The sequence below is a fragment of the Medicago sativa genome, chromosome 8 (assembly GCF_051527215.1).
Source record: "Medicago sativa cultivar Bolivia chromosome 8, Bolivia_mono, whole genome shotgun sequence".
Classification (NCBI taxonomy): Eukaryota; Viridiplantae; Streptophyta; class Magnoliopsida; order Fabales; family Fabaceae; genus Medicago; species Medicago sativa.
This window is the reverse complement of record NC_140756.1, coordinates 79115004-79121079: the sequence shown is the minus strand read 5'-3', so window position 1 is coordinate 79121079 and position 6076 is coordinate 79115004. Positions and strand designations below refer to the sequence as shown.

The 6076-nt window shown below is 34.8% G+C and overlaps 1 long non-coding RNA gene across 1 annotated transcript; it reads right to left on the bottom strand.

Annotated features, from left to right (window-relative positions):
• Positions 1-4095: 4095 nt before the first annotated feature.
• On the bottom strand, positions 4096-6067 carry LOC146901935 (uncharacterized). Its single transcript, XR_015022966.1, has 2 exons — positions 5810-6067; positions 4096-4284 (listed from the first exon to the last, which is right to left on the bottom strand). It is a non-coding gene; the product is annotated as an uncharacterized LOC146901935 (long non-coding RNA).
• Positions 6068-6076: the final 9 nt, after the last annotated feature.

Below are 6076 nucleotides of genomic sequence, written 5' to 3'. Positions count from 1 at the left end.
TTTGTGATAGCTCCAAGTGTCAAAGACATCGTAATACTAATGTTTTTTGTTTGGGATCGTGGGTCCGTGGATGGATCAAAGGTACCATGGTGGAGAATGCACCTTTCTGTGCGACCTCCAAGGGTGTGAATTGTATGGAGATCTCGGCGCCATCAACATCGCCTTTATTGTGAGCCGACTTGACCTCTCAGAAGTCAAGCTTATTCCTAGTTGGTTGCAGACTAGCAATGATATTATTATTTTTTGGCTTGTAATCGACAGGACCTAAAAAATCCCGTGCTTTCTTATAAAAGTGTGTCATGGGAGGATCCTTACTAATGAAGAGAGGAAACATCAACACATGACCCCCTTATGGTACTTGCATGTGTTACAACACCCGTTATGGATCAATTATGCATTTTATTTGTGATTGTGAAGATGTTCAGGAACATTAGGAGCGCTTTATCAACCATGATATATGCAACAAAATCTGTAGTTTAGTCTTTTATGATGTGCTTAAACCTAATGTCACTTTTGATGATATTGACTCACCTAATATTCACAAGACAACTTATTTTGCAGTCACCATTTCGAGTCTTTGAAAGGACCATATTTTTCCTATTCTTGAAGATATAAATAAGCTTAATTATACTTTTGCATTCATTCTCAATGGTATGATTAATTCTATCTGTCACGACCTCTTAGACCTATGCGTAATCATTTTGGGAAGCAACATGTTGAGCTTCATATTGTTTGAAACTCTCATCATATTCTACCGTCTAAGTTAAATGTTGTTGGGCGTCATAATTTTCTTGATCAATCTTAAACATGTGGAGGTCTTATTAGAGATAATCGCAGTCGTTTCATTAAATGTCTCCATTATAATATTGAAACCTCCTTTGTTGTTCATGCTCGATAAATGGGTGTGTATTACGACTTAAAGCTTGCTTGTCAGCTCCACATCCCCTCTCTTCTTGTTGACGTTAACTTCGACAAAAACAAATTTCGCGCCAACACCTCCCTTCGACGCCTCCTTGCTGATGTGCTTCATCCGCTTCGTGCTCCTAATTGAAATGCCTCTCTTACAAACATTTACAAAGAAGTTAACATTTATGCTGATTTTCTTGTCAATTTTAGACATGATACTAATTTCTCTTGAACTATCCTTGATACTCCTCTAACTCTCTAAATTGCCCTTATTTCCATGAAAAAAATTATATAAAAATATCCATGTGCCTCTATTTAATGATGATATTAGTCTATAATTATATTTTTAAAATTTAAAGTCATAGAAATACTAACAACATATATATATTTTTTTGGTACAGAATAGAGGGCAAAACCCAAAGAGAAAAAACAAATTAAGAAATTAAACGAACATTCCTAGGCATGCAAACCCCGGAAATGTCCTCGAACAAAATACTCTGCAGCTCCCTTGGAGGGTGTAACACCCCGTTTTCCCAACGTAAAAATTTCTTAAATATAAATCATAGTTTAACAACTTTAAACTGAATGCTACACTTCTTAAAAATTCATAAACTGAATAAATAACAATTTATTCTTCAAAATCATTTAACATAAGTAATTCAAAACTTCGCAGCGGAATAGTTTGACAACTTAAATAATCTTTGACACAAAGGCCTCAATATAAAATTTCATAAAACTTAGTTCAACATCAATTCTTGAAAGATTCATAAAGTAATACGTAAGGAACAGAAAGTAAAGACATAATCCCATCCCGTTACGTATCAGAGCACCTAAGACACGCTTTTGAGGAGTCCACTCACGACCGCAACTAATCCTGGTTACCTGCAAGTTACCCATACGAAGAGCAACATTTCCAAGCAGAGGGGTGAGATTTCTCAAACAATAATATTAAGCATATAAATCATATAAAGTACATTCAACAACTTAAACATCTTATAATTCATTAATCATATCTAATAACTTAAACTTCCTTAACTAGTGTCATTATCCTTCCTACATTAGTCATATACTTCATCAAGTAACCTCAATTATTATTCATAAAATATCTTATCTTAAATCATGATCATAAGCATCAATATCTAACACCAAATATAATCGTAAGCATCATCATATAATTCACATAAGTATCATTATCAAAACATAGCATTTATCGAAAGCAACTTCATAATCAAGTTCATAATCAACTTCATAAACAAACATCATCATCAAATCACAATCATCAAATCACAATCAAACTTCATAATCAAACCTCACTTAACTCGACAATGCGACTCAACTCGACTATGTAACTCTTAAAATCTCAAATCATCTTAGCATCTTGACAACTTAACAACTTGACAACTCGACAACTTCACATCTTAAATCATCTTAAAACTTCTTGATATGCAAATGCATGTGGTACCATTCAACAACATAAATGAGCGTAATTAGGCTCTTCAACATGTGAGCATAAAGCTGTCGGGCTTAAAACCCCCAACGTAGTTTGAGCACAAAGGCTGCCGGGTCTAAAGCCCCCAACTTTAATGAGCACAAGGCTGCCGGGCCTAAAGCCCCCAACTTTAATGAGCACAAGGCTGCCGGGCCTAAAACCCCCAACTTTAATGAGTATGCAATGGACTCAACTTCCTACAACTTAGACAACTTCATGAACATCTATGACATCCTAACATCTTGATATCTTGACAACATAACATCTTAATAACTTGATGACTTCATAACGACTTGACGACTTAACAACTCTTATCATCTTTCCTTCAAAAAAAAAAAAAACTCTTATCATCTTAACGTCTTAACATCTTGACAACATATGGATCACATAAATAATTCATGTCATATCATAATATAACAATATCAAATGATAATAAACAACATCTTAAAACATCATATTCGTCAATCATAAACAACTTCATATAACATCGTATTTAAACATCAACAATAATTCACTATGTATCTTTGTAAAAACATAATAAATTATCCACAACATATTTTCATGTCAAACCAAAACTATTGGAAAGATATCACAAATATCAACAACTTTCATGTTTACAACAAAGATCAATTCAAAACAGAAACATATGAACAAAACGCAAAAACATGAAACAGAGAATGCTGTCACCATACAATTTCGCTAAGACCTCCCTGTAGTATTTTAATCATAACTCAAAGACCAAACATCATTTTCACGTCAAACCAAAGCCACTAGAAAGCTAACAAAATTATCTAAAACTTTCATGTTTACTCCTAAGACCAATTCTGTACCGATCAGTACCAGTTTTTATTTTAAATTCGGAAAAGTTGTGCTGAAAGTCCATAAAAATTCACTGTGACCTACGTGCAGTAATTTGACCATAACTCAAGTTCTATAAATCTTATTGACGTGAGACCAAAGGCATTAGAAAGCTAACATCCATACCTACAACTTTCGTGTTTACACCTAAACCCAGTTCGGAACTTAAACTTGTCAAACTGAGACAATAAAAACGCATTTTGCACATTGACAGCAAAATCGCAGTTCAGTTGCGATTTCGCTTCGGGGAACTCTTTTCCACTTCGTATTCGATCCAATACTCTCCAAACTTGACCCTAATCATTACCCTATCATTAGAACATTAATTATTCATCAACTTACTGTATGCAAATTCAAAGGGTTCTCAAATCTATTAACAACCTATTACAATTATTAAACCTTAATTCTTAAACTCACTAACATCTCATCCAATTCCATGGTTCTAACCTCAAAACTACATCCAATAATCATCCTATGGGTTATCTAAGGACTGTATACAATTTCTACATCAATTCAACAAGTTTTCATCATCTAATCATCAAATCTCTCTCAAAACCCTAATTCTCAAATTCTCACAAACTTTCCCCAACTTGTTAGATGCAATCTAATGATTTAACAACTTAATATTAATGCAAGATAGTCTCACCCTCTGTAACACCCCGTTCTCAAACAACGTAATATTAATAAATAAAATCAGAGTAATCACACAACGGAGTGTCACACTACTTTTCAAAATTTCATAAATAGAAAATACCTAATTATTTACATACCAACATTTAGAATATCTTAATAAAGTGCAGCGGAATAGTTCTTTAAAAATATAATTTCAACCAAATCCTACGTCAACGAAATTATTGGCACAAAGGCCTCAACGTAATAGACATTATCCTCAACAATAATAAATCCAACAACGAGGTCTTTTCAAAATATGATACATAAAAGAAATGAAGAAGACATTCGCGACGATCCCCATCCTAATATGTATCAGAGCCCTAGACACTTGAGCCAATCAACCTACAAGCCATCATTACCTGCACATTACCCATGGTCGAGGCAACATATACGCAGAAGGGGTGAGAAACTTATCCAATAGTAATAATAATATATAATTCATCAAATTAATGAAAATAACAACAGTTCAACAACAAGCATTATCAAGTTCATATATACATATAACTCAGCATCATATTCGTTTTCAACAACATTTAAACAACATCCCCAACAACACAAACGTCATTATCAACAATGAACGCCAACTATTCAACCGACAACAACTAATGTATTATGCATGTGGTACCAACTACGCGCGTTGAATGCTAAGCATTCCAGGGCATAAGCCCCCAACAGTTTGGATGGTTAAAGCATCCCAGGGCATAAGCCCCCAACAGGTGAACGATAAACATTCCAGGGCATAAGCCCCCAACGGTTTGAATGATGAACACTCCAGGGCATAAGCCCCCAACAGAACATGAGTATGCATATGGACTCGACTTGTGTATATCAACATACAACTCCAACAACGACTACAACAATAACATATGTGCCTACAACAATTATGACACACTCCCCAACTTCGACATTAGACGATACAACGACGTCAACAACGGAAATCAACAACATAGCATATATATAAATCAATTACATTCATCTCAAAGTCCAAAACATCCTTCAAAAGAAATTAAGTTTTGATCAATAGGACATAAGTCAAATACCCATAAAACACCTCAACTAAATCCCTAACACTTAAGTTTGAAGTTGGGAAACCAACCATAAGTTTTTGGACTAACTTGGGATTAGTTATGCTAAGTTTTCTTAAGGTTTTCTGAAGACCCACTTGGACTATTTTCATCATAACTCAAAAACTATGAATCATTTTCATGTCAAACCAAAACCATTAGAAAGCTAACTCAAATATCTACAACTTTTTTGTTTACACCGAAAGCTAATTCAACACGGAAAGGGGCGAAAAAGACACAGGAACGCAACAATCGAAGTTCTGACAGCACGCAACGAAACACAACAAGCAGTCACCCATGAGGGGCTGCCTTGCTGCGCCCAGGCGTGGAAAACTGCGCCCAGGCGTGGGAAGGCAGTAGCCCACCTGCGACGCAGCTCTGTGCAGTCCCATTTTTTCGGTTTCACCGTTTCGTCTGTAAAAACCTAACCGTTACTCCAAATCCGATTCCGTTTTCGCCTACGCGTTCTATTCGACAAATCCTATCATATTTTACTGAAAAATCATATTTTTAAATCTCCAAAACAGCTTATCCTAGAATCACTTATTTCTCAAAAACACTTAAAATCACTTTTTCTCAGAATCTCAACTTTTCATCAACCCAATTTCTGATCACCCAAACCCCAAAGTGATTTGCAACAATGTTTATAGGTTCTATGGGAAACATAGCAGTCAGAACAACATAGAAAACATGCATTCTCAACATAATTCATTTCATTATAGCAACCTAGCATAACTTTCTAACCCTAAAATCAAGAACACAACAATTCATCAAATTTCAGAATTATACATATTATTAGTGAAAGGAATCCCACCCTTACCTTATCTCAGCAAATTCTACAGCAAAAATGGTTGGATTCTCTCTTCCTAGCTCTTCTCCTAGCTTCCTCTTCCTTCTCTCAAAACCAGTTTCTAAAGTTTTTACGTGAAAATGTTTCTGCCTCCTTTTCTTTCTTTTTTTTCTCCCAAAAACTATAACCTCCCCTCTTTTCATTTAACTCCCACTAAACTCACATAATTACTATTTAATTCCCTTTAATTAAAATAAATAATAATTCTATATTATTTCTATTTCTCATATTATTTCC